The sequence below is a fragment of the Podarcis melisellensis genome (genome assembly GCF_964234715.1).
Source record: "Podarcis melisellensis genome assembly, chromosome: 1".
Classification (NCBI taxonomy): domain Eukaryota; kingdom Metazoa; phylum Chordata; class Lepidosauria; order Squamata; family Lacertidae; genus Podarcis; species Podarcis melisellensis.
Genome location: NC_138528.1, coordinates 14,415,389 through 14,433,224, shown reverse-complemented (window position 1 = coordinate 14,433,224; position 17,836 = coordinate 14,415,389).

The window sequence follows — 17,836 nt, the reverse complement described above, 5'->3', positions numbered from 1 at the left end:
ATGCAGCAGTCAGATTGGTCCTAGAACAATGCAGCAGTATGATTAGTCCGCAGGAGCCACTCAATCCAGCTCCAGGTGGAAGTGAATCTGCAATCTGATTGGCCTACAGGAGAATCCTGGAATTAGCCAATCACGTGGGGCCCATTGTGTAAATAATGTATATAAAGCAGATATTTGGGGGGAACTTCCATTCCTCACTACTATGAGCTGAATAAAGAGCATGAAATCCACACTCGACTCCGAGTATATTTAAAGAGTGAAAAGCATAACTGTAGAAGGAGAACACATACTGCTGGGCCAGATAATATTTGTGTAACCGAGCCAGAGAGCTAACAAAGGCAAAGTGCCAGGGTCTATCATAGCAGCCGGCCTTAAGTGAGAAGAGAATGGACTTCCTGTAGAACGGCTGAGCTTTCAAAAGTGCTTCTCAGATGCCGAAAGCCATTTGGTGAGAAAGGATGGGGGTGGCTACTTTCCCCAAACATGAAAATATTGCTTCTGGAGCATCTTGAGAATACCTTGGACATGGCATGCAAACCCCAAATATGTGGATAAGCTGGATCAACTATGGAAAGTCACAATCAGGGTTTTTCAGGTCCAGACAAGGGCTGTTATGTCTAGGAGGGTCCCATGGAAGAGAACACCCCACTAGCAGCATCTTCTCCCACCGCTGCTGCTCATGGTTGGTGGATGAAGGAAGAATGGAAGGAAGGAAGGAAGGAAGGAAGGAAGGAAGGAAGGAAGGAAGGAAGGAAGGAAGGAAGGAAGGAAGGAAGGAAGAATGAATGGATGGTTGGTGGATGAAGTCACATGATCCAGCTTTAGGATATAATATAAACAAGAGTGGTGTGTACCTGTTTACTTGCGTGTGTGTGTGTGTGTGTGTGTGTGTGTGTGTGTGTGTGTGTGATATCTTTTAGCTGTTTCTGTGTTTTCTATAAACTACCTTGAGTCCCTGTCTGGGGGGAAAGCAGAATATGAGGAGAGAGAGAGAGAGAGAGAGAGAATGAGTTAGAGAGTTTACAGGGCACAGTGCACGGCTAATGTGCTATATGTAGGAATGGGCAAATCAGTTGCTCTCTGTTTCTCATTTTTCATGCCTTAAGTTCTCCATGTTGGCTATTTGCAGTTTAGTTGCATTGCAGAAAGCTTGCTGGGGAGACCATGCATTACAAGGAACTCAAAAATAACTTTATCAAGGTTTTAATAACAAAAACAAAAACTCCTTTTACATTAAATATCTCAACAAGCATGACCCAACCCATTCCCCAGGGTACTGAGAGAGCTAGGTGCTGCTCTTTATATACTATACCCAATTCCTGACACAGCTTAATTAACACAACTTAGCAGCACCTGCTATACTGTTTCACAGCTGTAAAACTGGGTCTCGTTATTTGCTCTGGCCATTAAAGACATACACATCTTGTGGAACAATAACGAACCTTCAAATTTAAAGAGACCATTCAACACTCCACATTTCCACATCAGTTAGTGATTCATTTATTTCTTCAGTTCTCATGAAAGTTAATCAGCATTTTAGTGAGAATTTCTCATAACAGACACATTTCTGAATGCATTTTTTCCTAATGTATCACACAAATTTCACTTCACAACTATATATGTTTTTATCCACACTTTAATATATGCATTTATTTGTGTGGGGTTTGACTTTTGTTTTTTACACATTACTTGGCTAGAAAACTGCATTGCAAAATTCAGAGAAGTGTGACTTTTGAAGAATGGCTGTGTTCTCATTCATTCATTGTTTCGGGAAATGTGAATTAGGTCAGTTTGCCTTTGAATACAAATTGAAATCCTTCCCTTACACATTCTTAGTTGGAGCTTTTGGGGCAGTAAGGACCTGTTTGGTTGGCTCTGTGGACAATTCCTTCTTGACCTCCATCCAAGTCCATGGTCTTATCCTCTGAAGATGAGGAATCGGACCCCATGATCATAAAAGGCGCACCATGTGGAATACCACTGAGCTAAAATAAAAATGAGAAAAACTGCAAGCAGATGGCCTGGCTACTTACAAAAATAAATTAGACCGAAAGGAGAGCTGTTTGCCTACAACTGAAGCATGATCTGGCCAGTCCTAAAACAGAGAAAACACAAGTTAGTTCCACTCCAACATCGTGCCTGGGACTCGGTGGGAAGCATATCGATGTCAGCAGAAAATTGGATGGTTAATCTGGCATTTAGCATGCTAAAAAGCAGAGACATCACCTTGCCAACAAAGGTTCATATAGTTAAAGCTATGGTTTTCCCAGTAGTGATGTATGGAAGTGAGAGCTGGACCATAAAGAAGGCTGATCGCCGAAAAATTAATGCTTTTGAATTATGGTGCTGGAGGAGACTTTTGAGAGTCCCATGGACTGCAAGAAGATCAAACCTATCCATTCTGAAGGAAATCAGCCCTGAGTGCTCACTGGAAGAACAGATCCTGAAGCCGAGGCTCCAATACTTTGGCCACCTCATGAGAAGAGAAGACTCCCTGGAAAAGACCCTGATGTTGGGAAAGATGGAGGGCACAAGGAGAAGGGGATGACAGAGGATGAGATGGTTGGACAGTGTTCTCGAAGCTACCAGCATGAGTTTGACCAAACTGCGGGAGGCAGTGGAAGACAGGAGTGCCTGGCGTGCTCTGGTCCATGGGGTCACGAAGAGTAGGACACGACTAAACGACTAAACAACAAGAACAAAGTACTTGGGGAGAAGTCTTAGCTAGTGTGAACAAACAGAGGAGTTGCCCTACAGAAACAGGCCTGTGTAAGCAAATACCATATCACAGGAAGTGCTGCCTTCTTCTTGTGTTTCTTGCAGATTTTAAAACCTGTCTTTGTTCAGCTGCCTGATGGAGGCTCATTTATTCATCCACTTAAACTAAAACAGCAAATTAACAATGGGGAATGCATGAATCATGTAGCCCCATTTCCTCCCATCAGATGCTGATCTTAGATTTTACCCCCTCCCCCACTCCCCGTGTAAATTTTCCCCAGAAGCTCAGGGTGACTTTGCACAGGACATTCCACTCCTCCACCCTGGGTCACTGAATAAAGATCCATTTGTATACTGTGTTAGTTTAAGGCAAATTGACTTGGCATTTAGCAGCAGAAAGAAATTGCTGCTCTCAGCTCTCAACAGATCTGGAACTTGGGGTTCAAGGATGTTGAGACTCCAGTCCCAACACAAGCCTTGCAGACAAAACCCACGCAAGGGAGTGCCCATTTGCTTACCCAGTCCTGGGACTCTGGCTGCTTGCCACACTGGGCCCACCCCACTCTTCAAAAGGAAGGGGCAGGGGGGCATGTTGCCTGTTGGATCAACATCTTAGCTTGTGCTTTTGCCCTGTCTCTATAACTCTTTAAGTACTTGCTGCACCTTGCAACCTGTAAATATGGGACCTCCTTTGGGCTGCTATATGTGTCCTAGAATTGAGCTCTGAAAAGAAGAAGAAGAGGAGTTTGGATTTGATATCCCTCTTTATCACTACCCTAAGGAGTCTCAAAGCGGCTAACATTCTCCCTTCTCTTCCTCCCCCACAACAAACACTCTGTGAGGTGAGTGGGGCTGAGAGACTTCAGAGAAGTGTGACTAGCCCAAGGTCTGCAGCCGCATGTGGAGAAGCAGAGACGCGAACCTGGTTCACCAGTCTACCACTTTTCAAAATAAATTTGAAAAAAGAGCAGGTGAAAGGAACCCGAAGTGCAGAGTGAAGCATCTGGGCCACAGAAATTCATTTGCGAGAAGAAGGGAGCTTTTACGAGCGAAAAGGCATTCTCTAAAATGGCACGTTATTCTTGCAAACCACAACACAAAATTCTTGCAGAAGCGTGGAAATTCCAAACTCGATGAAAAAAAGCAGCAGAGATACTAAACAGGGGAAAGAACAAATTGCATTCTAAAGAGGCAAGGCCTCTTTATTTACTCTTGGCAACAGTCAGTTTGCTTTGTTTATTCAGTAAGAATCACAAACCATTCTATGTATTCATCCGGCTCAACCAGTGTCATTTGGGAATTTGGGTTTTCCCCCGTTGGGTGGGCGGGCCAGGTTGTGTAAAGTTCGCCAATGCAACTTACATTAAGGGATTTTTCTTTCCCTTTCTTTCGGAGCGACTCTTACACCGCTCAGATGCTCAGGCATGACCCCAAATCCATCAGCCGCAAATTATAGCATGTCCAAATGAGGATTTCAACATTCCATCTACTTGAGTTTCCTGGGATCAGTTTCAGTTGATGCTGCCCAGGGATACAAACAGTGCCGGATTTACGTATAAGCTAAACAAGCTATAGCTTAGGGCCCCACTCTCTTGGGGAGCCCCAAAAAAATTAAAGAAAAAAACACCTGGATGTACATTTCCAAAATATAAGATAAAAAACAAATAAAACCTACAAACAGCAACAGTGTTTTGTGTTGTATAGGCTCCTATGATATAAGTAATGGGCCCCGCCTGCTAGCCTGCTCCCTAAAATATCACTGCTTTGCTCATTTCTATATAGAGAAAGCCTACATTCTGCATGGACTGGTTGCATTGCAACATGTGCAAATGGCTTTAGATACCTATTAGGTCCATAAATCACCATATAGCATATATTCAACACACAAAAACAGTGACAATTTGTTGTTGACAAGGGGCAGCTGGACATATATAAAGGACCCCATTACCTTCAGTAGCTTAGGGCCTTATCAAACCTAAATCCAGCCCTGGACCTGGAGAAGGTGCTTCTCAGTATGCAGCTGTCTGCATGCATTCTCAACCCTCGCCCTTCTTGACTGACACAGCACATAAAGGTATATGGCTTGGGAATATTCCTAGCTCTATCCTTGTGACTGTAGGCACAGATTTCCTCAGTGGCCAAGAGAAATTTTCTCCAGCTTCATAGCTGCTCCTGGACAGGAATAGCTTGACTGGACTACTGCAATGCATTCTACATTGGGCTACCCTTGAGGTCAGTTCAGACACTGCAATTAGTGTAGGGTTGCCATATGTCTGGGAATTCCCAGATACATCCTCTTTTGGGGATCCTACAGGGATCTTTTAACAACTCTCAGCACCCTTAAGAAACTACAGTTCCCAGGATTCTTTGAGGGAAGCTTAAAAATGGGAACACATTGCTTTCAATGATGGTACTCCAGTCTTGACCTGAACTGAAGCACTGTTTAACCCCCATAAAGGTAAAGAAAAACCCTTATGAGGAGAAATAGGAGGCTTCATATCTATGTGGGATAGCAGTTCTCAAGCACTTCAGTCTGTAACATGGGGATTTTACCTGCGTGCAAAGCCTGAAGGTCCAGAATGACAGCTGCAGAGATGCAAATGCTCTCTAGGGAAAAACCCATCTCTGCCAAGTGCGTGACTCAGAACTAGCTCTTGCCTCTATATTTTTGTCTGTGTGATTTGTAATTTGCAGCCTGCCTCACAGCTAAGAAAGGCAACAGCTTTCAAGAAACCATGTGATTTCCTAGAATGTTTTTATTGAATTTCGGGTGTGTTTCAAACGTTTAACCACCACCTAGTTTGGTTGTCCTGGGGGATTTTAACATCCACGCCGACACGATCTTACAAGGGGCCGCTCGGGACTTCGTGGAAAGTGTGGCCTCCACGGGGCTGTCCCTGAATAAGTCTGGCCCAACTCATAGCCACGGACATGCCTTAGACCTGGTGTTCACCTCTATGGATGTTGGTGATCTGACACTAAGTAAAAGCGAAACCAAAGAAGTGCCATGGTCAGATCACTTCCTGGTGCAACTGGACTTCTCCGTGACCCATCCCCTCTGCAGGGAGGCGGGACCGATTCGGATGGTCCGCCCCCGCCACTTAATGGATCCAAATGGTTTCCAGAGAGTGGTAGGGGATGCTTTATCCCATGTTGATGGCCTTTCAGCTGATTCCCTGGTGGCCCACTGGAATGCGGACTTAACCAGGGCTATTGACTGTTTGGCTCTGAAGCACCCTCTCCGATTGCATGGAGCCCGGACAGCCCCATGTTTTGCCATGGATCTGAGGGCAATGAAACAATCGCTGAGACGGCTAGAGCACCAGTGGCAGAGAACTCATTCTGAATCAGACCGGACACGGGTTAGAGCTCAATGTCGAGCCTCCCAAGTGGAGATAGCTAACCGCAGACTCCAACTAGGGTGCACTCCAAGCTCATCCGCACGTATCTTTTGCCCCACCCTTTCCAGGCATTTTGAAGTTCTGCGTCTAAGCGCTCTTTGCAGAAACACACACACTTTCCCCGGGAATACATTGATGCTGAATTAGAACAAATTTGGGTTTTCTGCAGATTTCCATTTGCTCCAATTCATTTTTTTGTTATTTTTTGCAGGGAATGTGCCAGGGCAAAAAACAAACAAACCAAAAGTGCTCAGGCACTGTGCCTGGAAACATGTCACAAAAGGAAGTCAGGATGAGTGCCCCCCCCTCTTGACCACCAAGTGTGTTGTTAAGTCATAGCGCTTCATTGGCATTTTAACTTTTTATTACCTAAAGGTTATCTGACGGCAATGCTAGAGCGGTATTTATTTATTTATACAATCAATAGGCCACCCCAGGGAGCCACACGGAGATGAAAACCAAACAAACAAAATCACAATAAAATAGCATCGCAACATCCAAAATCACTTTGAGACACAGGGAAAGAAGCCACACAAGAGCAGGATAAAGACGGCAAGCAGAAAATTCGAGCTGAAAGAGTTTTGCCTGCATCCTGTAGCACCACCTAGTGGGAAACGTGCCATTTCATTTTGCTGTGTAATCAACTTCATTGGGAGAAAGGTCACTTTGCAAGCTCACACAGGTAGCAGGTAAAGGTAAAGGGACTCCTGACCATTAGGTCCAGTCGCGGATGACTCTAGGGTTACAGCGCTCATCTTGCTTTACTGGCCGAGGGAGCCGGCGTACAGCTTCCGGGTCATGTGGCCAGCATGACTAAGCCGCTTCTGGCAAACCAGAGCAGCGCACGGAAACGCCGTTTACCTTCCCACCGGAGTGGTACCTATTTATCTACTTGCACTTTGAGGTGCTTTCGAACTGCTAGGTTGGCAGGAGCAGGGACCAAGCAACGGGAGCTCACCCCGTCATGGGGATTCGAACTGCCGACCTTCTGATCGGCAATCCCTAGGCTCAGTGGTTTAGACCACAGCACCACACACATGCTCAAAGGCACAGGAAAAAGAGGCGCTTTTAACTCTGGAGATAGCAGACCGCCCAACTGAAAAATCTTTCCTGCCCCGGCGTGTGCTTTTGACGCTGGAATTTGACACTGCAGAAAATGCGGGGCTATTGCAAAACAACAACAGATCTGCATCATTTGCCTCTCCAGAAACACACAAACACACACACAATCTATTGCATAGGTGATCACTAAGCTGGATCCTTATCTCCCCCACAACTGCCAAGTCAGGTCTGGCATGAGGGCAGGGCTGCCTGTCCCCCTGTCAATCACCTGACATCACAACTGCATCAAGTGACTCATTTTTTGCCTGCACAGCCGTTCCTGGAATTATGCAAACACCGAAGGCGGGCTGAGTGCCCAGGGTTTTTCTAGCAGTGCCTCCAAATTCCCTTTAGCCCAGCTGCAGGGGTGGGGGTCATGTTCAGGCCTGCCACCTAGATCTACCCTATCCCCCAGTCTTGTACTGTGGGTCAAGGGTCTGAAGATGCTAATGCAAGGTTTTCAGGGTGGCATTGAGGTATAGTCCTGGTGCTGGAACTTCTCAGAAGGTCTCCTCCTGGACCGAGATGCCCTCTGAATCCATAGCCTTTCCTTGCCAGAGATGCGGGAGTCTGAGCCTGTTAGCATTTGTACTGTATTTGTTCGAAAATGTTTTACAAAGAATAAATTGTACTATGGGGTGGGAAGAAGAATGTCATCTTCGTTGTCACCTCAAACAGCAAAATGGCTTCTGGGGGCCATACGTCTGTATACAATGGGGGTTCGCACATATGAATTGACATCGTTCCTGTCCCTGGAGCATGGTGAAATTCTCTTTGAGCCCACCAAACTGTTCGCTCGCTTTGCATATACAGTGGTACCTCGGGTTACAGATGCTTCAGGTTACAGACTCCACTAACCCAGAAATAGTACCTCAGGTTAAAAACTTTGCTTCAGGATGAGAACAGAAATCGCACACCGGTGGTGCAGCGGCCGCGGGAGGCCCCATTAGCTAAAGTGGTACCTCAGGTTAAGAACAGTTTCAGGTTAAGAATGGACCTCCAGAACGAATTAAGTTCTTAACCCGAGGTACCACTGTATGGCCTCCCTTCCGAGAACCAAAACTGAAACCAGCCAGCTCTGGAAAGCACAGATGTTACCCTTTGCTAATTTGGGGAAAATCGTACAGAGAGTTAAAGGGCATCATCCTTACGAAGCATCTTATAATCATCTCTTTAAAGAGCTGCAGATGTCTGTGAGAACCCCATGAAAGGCAACATCAGTCTTTCTTCTACTCGAACCATGACATAACCTCGGGGTCTTGTTCTTTTTTTAAGTAAATAAGCCAAGTGCTGTCAGGGCTGACCTTTTATTTGCACCACGAGGGATTATCTTTCACTGCTGTTCATGCCACTCCTTTCCCATGCTTTCAGTTTCAACTGTGCTCACACTGCAGCATGGCTGGGCAACGCGGAGCAAAATGTTTGGAAATGGCCCGATGTGCTGTATTTAGGAGGCAGGAGTTCATGCAGTGCCCTTGGTATAAGGCAGTTTGCTAGGTTTCTATAGCAGCATAAAGTTGAGAGCAGGATCTGCGGCTCCATTACGCAGGAACACAGGAAATTCCTTATACTGAATCAGAAGATTGATCCATCTGGCTCATTATCTGTGTCGTTGCTCAGCAGGGCAGCCTGTCTTTGAAACAGGTTCCAGGCACTTTGGCTTTATTTAAGTCCAGTAGCCAGGGATCCCTGCTTACTATAAGGACAGAATCATAAAACTGCAGAGTTGGAAGGGACCCCGAGGGCCATCTAGTCCTGCCCCCTGCAATGCAGAAATATCAGCTAAAGCATCCATGACATATGGCCATCCAACCTCTGCTTGAAAACCTCCAAGGAAGTAGAGTCCACCACCTCCTGAGGGAGACCATTCTACTGTCGAACAGTTCTTCCTGTCAGAAAGTTCTTCCTGATGTTTAGTCGGAATCTCCTTCCTTGTAACTTGAAGACATTAGTTCGAGTCCTACTGTCCAGAGCAGGAGATAACAAGCTTGCTCTCTCTTCCATGTGACAGCCCTTGAGATATTTGAAGATACTTATCATATCTCCTCTCAGTCTCCTCTTTTCCAGGCTAAACATACGCAGGCTTGGCTTCCAGACCCTTGTTCTTTTTTTTTGTTAATAATAATTTTTATTGAGTTTACATTTTACCATAATCACATTCCATTACATACATAACCAAAAAACAATGCTCAAACTGAGCTTCGACTTCCCCCCATCCCACTCTCTGGCTTTCATAAATAATCCCTTACATCTTAGCATTTCTATAACCACTTATTTACCTTCTTTCTTTCTTCATAAAATTCACCACATTAAATGTAAACCACCTCCCAATATTAACATTTCAAAATATTTCAACTCAAACCTACAAACGTTTTCAAATGTTGCTTCCAGACCCTTGTTCGTCTTGGTTGCCCTCCTCTGAACACAGTCCAATTTGTCAATATCCTTCTTGACTTGTGACACCCAGAACCGGGCATAGTATGGTGTGGTCCTCAGCCTACGGAAACCACTTTTGGTTCCTCCTCCCATACACTCCAAGAGGAAGCTCCCTCTTCAGGTATTTGCCCTTGACCCAGGAATTTGCTATATACATTTGGTTGTCTACCCGGCATTTCTTGAACAGTGGGTCCAACAGACAGTCCATTATTCAATTACTGGCTCAACAGGAAGTGATATGACCATGACAAGGGACTGGTGTCAATTTCAGATCATCCTCTTCCTGCTCAGTTGAGAATGCAAGGTCCAGGATGTATTGTGAAATAATTTATAATGAATTGGGGGGGGGAGGTTTAAAAGTACTTTAAAAAAAAAAAAAACCCACAGAGTCCATTTTGTTGGGGATAATTCAGATGGAAATTCCCAAGTGTCAAAAAGGGTTATTTATGTATGCCACTACTGCAGCCCGTGTTTTGTTAGCCCCAAAATGGAAAACAAGCAAGGTCCCAACCAAAGAAAAATGGCAACTTAAACTGATGGAATATATGCAGCTTGCATATTTAACATATAAAATAAGAGAACATGGAGAACATACGTTTAAAGAAGATTGGAAAATGTTTATTGAATATATGGGTGGACATGTGTAAATTTAAAAACGCTGGCAGCATTAAGATCAAGTTTTCGCTAAGATCAAGTGTAGTATCTGTTCTTATCAGTTTAATATCTGATATGTCCTCTGTTTGAGGACTATATATTAAATGGATTTTTAGAGCTGGGAGATGGAATAGGGGCTTGCTATCAACCTGGTATTGCAGTATCTCCAGGAACGGTGCACAAAAAACAAAAAAACAGTGTCGATAAGTTTTGATGGATGTAATAATGAAATACTGAATGGTTTAGCTTATGTAAAATATGCAGGGATTTATGGTATGTATACTGATCCACGGAAAGAGAAGAAGGGAAGTCACTGATTGAAGGTTGTTTAAATGAATATTCTAAAATGTAAAATAGAAAAACTTACTAAAATTATACCAGAGAGAGAGAGAGAGAGAGAGAGAGAGAGAAAGCAAGGTCCAGAGTGTGGTCAATGATGTGTTGAGACAGTCCAATAGTTTTCATGGTAGCCATGAAGTCCTGAGCTACCCCAAAGCCAGTCACCTTGGCATAGATGTTGAAGTCCCCCAAAAGCAGCAGTCTGGGAGTCATCCATATCTCCTCTGAGACCAGCTCTGTCAGCTGAGCCAGGGAGACTGCTGGGCAGCAAGACCGGTGGTAAACCAGCAGAATACTTAATGTGTCCCCATTGCCCAGTGCCAGGAACACTGCAGAACATAGTCCACAATGTCGAGAAGGCTACCCCTGCAAAATGAAAGCACCAACTTTTCCGTTTCTTTCCTTCATCCTTGTATGCCTTTGTATCCCCACTAGATGGCACTTGGTGCATTTTCTCTGGATGTTTTCGCCCTCCTGCAACTGACAGGATCCCTGTAAATACAACCAAATTTCATAGAATCATAGAACTGAGTTGGAAGGGACCCCAAGGGTCATCTGGTCCAGCCCCCCTGCAATACAGGAATCTCAACTAAAGCATCCATGAGAGGTGGCCACCCAGCCTCTGCTAAGAACCCTCCAAGGAAGGAGAGTCCACTTTAAATAGTCACAGCTTCCGGGGAACTCTAGTTTATTAAGGGTGCTGAGAGGTGTTTTAGGAGACCCCTGTTCCTCTCACAGAGCTACAATTCCCTGATTGGTTTTTCAATCAATCCCTCTTCCCAGGGAATTCTGGAAAATGTAGCTCTGCGAGGGGAAAAGGCATCTCCCAACAACTCGCAGCGACCGGAACAAGGTAGAGTTATCATTTATTTTATGGTAGTGGTAGGAAACTGTAGCCTGTGAGACAGAGGCTACTCTGTCTTCTCCTCATGCCGTGTCCCTCACCATTCTTTCTTCCTTGGAGGTGCAAAGTGCCAGGACCGTGGAACTGAAAAGCTGTAACGTTGTGCATAGCTGTCAACTTACAGATTTGAAAATAAGGGACCAGCAGCCAAAATAAGGGGTTTTCAGAGCACAGGTATGTTCAACTGAGCCCCTCCGAGCCAAAGGCAGAAAGCCCAGCCAGCAGTCAAATGAAGCCTCAAGCGGTGGTTCCCACAGTGCAGCAACCCGGCAAAGGGGATGCAGCAAGGAAAACCACCGTCACCTCTCCGCTGGGAAGCGCTGAGCAAAGGCGAGTCCCCAGGCAACGCGGCCGATTTGATCGGCACAAGGCATGCAAGCTCCACCCCCCAGTCGTTCTTAGACTCCTTATTGGGTGAGCAACGCAGCCAAGCAACACAGTTGGAGCCTCCCTCCTCTGGCAGGGAGGGAGGGAGAGAAGCTGCTTCCTTTGAAACCCAGGAAATTTAAGGGACATCATCAATAAGGGACAGCAGCAGGACACAGCGCTGGGATAAGGGACTTTCCCGCCAAATAATGTGATGTCTAACGTGTTTTTCATTCCAGGTCGAGAAGCCCAGCTGATGCAGCGTGGCTGTTCTGTTTCAGGCTGTAAACAGAGTGAAACCATCCAGAAGAACGAAAGCGACACTATAAATGGCTTCTTCTTCTTACTCTGTTGTGATGTTAACATAGGGGGTGGTGGGAAGGTTGGAGGGACATGTGATGTTATGTCTGATACCCATTCTTTTCATGCAGGATGTGTGCATGGGTCTTCCAGGTTGCTGATGTCTGACACGAAGATGGTCAGGTGTACCAGTGCTCAGGACAAAGCAAAAGCGGGAGGCGATATGGGTATATTGCAAAGGCACCCTATTGGTGATGATGACAGTGACAAGGCAAACCCAGAAAAGCCAGGATGCCAATGGATGGGTCTGACATGTGGGTTGAGACGTCACGAGGCAGGAAGCATAGATTCTTCCTGGGGTATGGTGATGCCTGCTTGGAAAGTTTCCTTCAACTGTGATGATGTGAAATATACTCAGGGTTGAGAGTGGGTTTCATGTTCTTTATTCAGCTCATAGTGGTGAGGAGGAATGGAAGTTCCCCCACAGTATCTGCTTTATATACATTATTTACACAATGGACTGCACGTGATTGGCTAATTCCGGGATTCTCCTCTAGACCAATCACGTTGTGGATTCAATTCCATCTGGAGCTGGATTGGGTAGCTCCTGCGGACCAGTCATACTGCTGCATTGTTCTAGGACCAACCAGACTGCTGCATTCTGAATCCTATTGTTCTTGGACCAATCAGACTGCTGCATTTTGGATCCTATTCAGCTCAGTACATAACATGATGCTTTTTGCTTAACTGGATTGAGAGATTATAGGAGGCATGGAAACCTCTGGCTTCTGCAGAGCTGGAATGACACCCACTCTGTGTGTCATTGCATACGGCCCCTGGAAAGTTCCCTGCAAAGGAATGCGGCCCTTGTGCTGGAAAACATGCCCTGCCCCAGTTTTATGATGTCCCCCGGCCCATTATCAGGGTAGATGAAGAGTGGGCTGCAATTTCTTTCCATAATAAACAAGCAGACAGTTAAATTGCTACTGAGATGCTCTCATAACTGCGAGGCCCAAAGAGATGAAGGCCCAGCTGCTGCCATTGCACTTCACAGCTGAGTTGATAAAAAGGCAGGACAAGGAGAAAGACATTTTTCTCCCTCCTCCCCCCCCCTCCAGCAGGACAAAGCTGGCAACAACTGTGACCATCAGCTGTGCCCAATTTCCTTCCACTTGGAAGAGGTGAACCTGTGAATGGAAGGAGGTGATCATCCGGCAACGGGATGCTGTGGCACAATAACAAGGCAACTTTGATTGCTGAGTGGGAGATTGTGGCTTGAAGGCTGCTGATATCCATCATCAGAAGCTGGCTGGTGCCTAGCGATGCACCTCATAGAAGCAGGCAGGAGTTGGTGGGTGGAAGCTGGTAGCGTTTGCGTTTGGAAGCCAGTGAATGCTGCAAAGCTGAAGCAAACTGATGTTTGTGGATTTCAGCTGGCTGAAGTTCAGAAGCCAGTCAACAGAAGCCGGTGGCTATATTTGTGGATTGAAGCCACAGACCCTCCTAGTGTCCCTGTTTTCCAAGGACGATCCCGGATTTACGGAAGCCGCCACAGTTTCTGATTTGATCCCACTTTTCCTTAGGATGTCCCCATTTTCATTGGGGAAATGTTGGAGCTATCTGACCCCCGAGACATGGAGATAAGTAACTATACAACCTTTAGAAGACATCTGAAGGCAGCCCTGTATAGGGAAGTTTTTTTAAATGTTGTATGTGTGAGGGCATGGAAGGCTTTGAGGTGACTGGTGTTTGCTGATGTGATACGTGAAAGACAAAACAGGGTGTGTGTGAAAGGAAACTGGTGAATATTCATGAATGGATAAAGTTAGCAGATGAAGTCACCAGGAAGAAGCCAAATGAGGTGTCTGAGCCAGATGATAGTTATCCCACTAATTGTCCCTGGTTTTTTTCCCCTTCCAGGTATGTCTGAAGCTGGAGAGGTGTTCTGAAGATGACTGATGAAAGCAATGAAGAGAACTGCAGGGCTTAAGCAAGCCCCTTTACATTTTTAGATAAATGTCCCACCCCCACGCCCCAAAAATGTCCTTTTTAATTTACAACATGGTATTCCTGGGCTTGTTGTCTTTGTCCATGGAGTTTTCTTGGCAGGGATACTGGAGTGGCTTTTCGGTTCCTGCTCCAGGTGGATCACATTTGGTCAAAACTCTCCACTATGACCTGTCCATCTTGGGTGGTCCTGCATGGCATAGCTTCTCTGAGTTATTCAAGCCCCTTCGCCACGGCAAGGCAGTGATCCATGAAGGTGTTGGAAGAGACTCTTGAGAGTCCCATGGACTGCAAGAAGATCAAACCTCTCCATTCTTAAGGAAATCAGCCCTGAGTGCTCACTGGAAGGACAGATCATGAAGCTAAGGTTCCAATACTTTGGCCACCTCATGAGAAGAGAAAACTCCCTGGAAAAGACCCTGATGTTGGGAAAGATTGAGGGCACAAGGAGAAGGGGACAACAGAGGACGAGATGGTTGGACAGTGTTCTCGAAGCTACCAGCATGAGTTTGACCAAACTGCGGGAGGCAGTGGAAGACAGGAGTGCCTGGCGTGCTCTGATCCATGGGGTCACGAAGAGTCAGACACGACTAAACAACAACAACAAATTCCTGGGCCCTTCTGTCTGAGATCCTTTCAACAGGCAATACTGAGCTGGCTGTGTTTCAGCTGAGAAAATATATATGCCCAAAAGCAATGTACACAAGTAATAGATCTACCATAACATTTTCAATTTTTCCATAGATGTTTGCTGGCATGTGCTTGTGTGAGTGAAAGGCACCAGGTTAGGGAGGACTGCTCTGCTCTGCTCTGCATGCTGTGAGTTACCTTGCTTTCCTTTCATCTTGCAAGAGATCCCAGTTGCACAACCCTGACCTTCATTCATTCCATTTCCAGGCTGCTTTTCATTTTAAAAATTCAAAAGGTTCAGCTCCAAGGGTCTTCTGGAAGTTCCCTCACTGCGAGAAGTGAGGTTACAGGGAACCAGGCAGAGGGCCTTCTTGGTAGTGGCGCCTGCTCTGTGGAACACCCTCTCATCAGATGTCAAGGAAATAAACAACTACAGTGGTACCTTGGGTTACAAAATTAATTCATTCCGGAGGTCCGTTCTTAACCCAAAACCATTCTTAACCTGAGGCACGCTTTCACTAATGGGGCCTCCCGCCACCGGTGCGCTGCTGGCGCACGATTTTTGTTCTCATCCTGGGGCAAAGTTCATAACCCAAGTTACTACTTCTGGGCATAGCTGTCAACTTTTCCCTTTTCTTGTGAGGAATCCTATTCAGAATAAGGGAATTTCCCTTTAAAAAGAGAAAATGTTGACATCTATGCTTCTGGGTTAGCGGAGTTTGTAACCTGAAGCAGTTGTAACCCAAGGTACAAAGGTATCTGACTTATAGAAGACACCTGAAGGCAGCCCTGTTTAGGGAAGCTATTAATGCCTGATGTTTTATTGTGTTTTTAATATTGTGTTATTATTATTATTATTATTATTATTATTATTATTATTATTATTTTAAAAGCAGTTTACAGTGGAGAGCTACGCTTCTCAGAGTGGTTTAACAGTCAGTCCCTCACCCACAAAATTGTAGGCCTGCCACAAAGGAAGTGGCGAAAGTAGCAGCGCAGAGCTGACAAAAAGTTGTGGGGCAGATCAAAATGGTGTCACCTTATTGGTGGTAGGGCAGAGTTGGCTAGAAATGGCCTGGCGGGGTCAGGCAGGCTGGATTAGACCAGAGGTTCTCCACTGACAAGGCAAAACAGTATTTCAGGCACACTGTGTGGGCAGTGAATAAAGAGCCACATCAGTCGTGCCAATGCCTATTTGCCAGAGCACTGGTGCATACACTGTGTGTGTGCAGAAGGCTCTCTTCTGCAAAGTCCTTTGGGGGATAAATCTTTTGTGACAAGCAGCCCTATGTAAATAAGTGTACAGTAGTATGTCAGCAAATCTGTTGAGGCAATAACGTTGTTGGCTGGGGTTTTTTACAAAAATAAAAATTCAGCAAACTCCTGACAACCGTTCCAAAGTTTTGCCACACAATATGACTGCTGCTATCATTAGGCATTAGCTTTGTTTTCTCTTGCTTTTCGGTTGCCCCAGTAAGCGTCTTGTGACTGCTAGATGGAAAATCCCATCCATGCATCTGTCTCCCTCTGAGCTTATCTGCCTGCAAACCCAACTCCCTGCTGTGCTGCCTCAAAGGGTGGCTGGGCTTCAGTTCACATATCTATTTCAGAAATTGAAAATTTGGTAGGTTCACCTTCTTCCCCCATACTTCCTTAACCCTGAAGCTTATGGGTTGAGTCTATGTATCTCAATAGCCAAAGAGGGTTTGGACTCATCTCTCAAGCCACTGGTGTCTATGGTTTTGTAAGGTATGGGCTCATACCAGAGGATCTGCCAGTCGGAGCCAGAAAACATATTCTCTGTGTCAGCTGAACAACTGAATGAACTGGTGGGTCTGAGCTTTGTCACTCCACAGTGCCCTCCTGACAGTGGCAAGGGGTGGGGGGAATCATTGGTCAACCAAGGAGGAACCAGGTGACTTGTGGAGCCAAAAGGGGTCTTTTTTTTCTTCTTTCTGTTAGCAGGTAAATCTTTATTTTAAGTTACAGTGTCTCCGGGTGACGAGTAGGGGGTGGGGGAGAGAAAAAGGAGCTGGAATGTAAACATGAGCTGGGAGCAGGGGCTCCCCTTGGAGAGCAAGGCCTGGGGTGGGTGTTTATTTCTTTAACATCTTATGGGAGGGCGTTCCACAGAGCAGGCGTCACTACCAAGAAGGCCCTCTGCCTGGTTCCCGGCAACCTCACTTCTCGCAGTGAGGGAACTGCCTGAAGGCCTTCGGCGCTGGACCTCAGTGTCGGGGCTGGACGATGGGGATGGATATGCTCCTTCAGGTATACAGGACCGAGGCCATTCAGGGCTTTAAAGGCCAGCACCAACACTTTGAATTGTGCTCGGAAAGGTACTGGGAGCCAATGTAGGCCTTTCAGGACCGGTTTTATATGGTCTTGGCAGCCACTCCCTGTCACCAGTGTAGCTGCTGCATTCTGGATTAGTTGTAGTTTCTGGGACACCTTGAAAGGTAGCCCCACGTAGAGTGCATTGCAGTAGTCCAAGTGGGAGCATGCACTACTCTGGTGAGACAGTCGGTGGGCAGTTAGGCTCTCAGCCTGCGTACCAGATGGGGCACACAGCTTGTGGAGACCTTACGTTTCTGGAAGTCCCGGAGGGTGAATTGGGCCGGCCTGAGATTGGGACCCCCACAAGGGCACAGTTTCCTTAAGGTCCTTGTCAAAATTATGGATAGAGTTGGACCTGTGTCCAGCTCCATGCGGCACGGGGCCCCCTCTATCTGTACCTCTACATGAATTTTCTCTGTGTTGTGGTGGGGCGACTGTGTGGTGAAACTGTGCGAGGCAGTGGTGTGGCAGGTAGCAGTGCTGCGGTGCTGTGTGTGGCGGTCAGCTCTGTGGGATCCCATCCTCGTCGCCAGTGAAATATGTCAAGAGTCAAGAGTGGATTTCATGCTCTTTATTCAGCTCATAGTGGTGAGGAGGAATGGAAGTTCCCCCAGAATGTCTGCTTTATATACCTTATTTACAC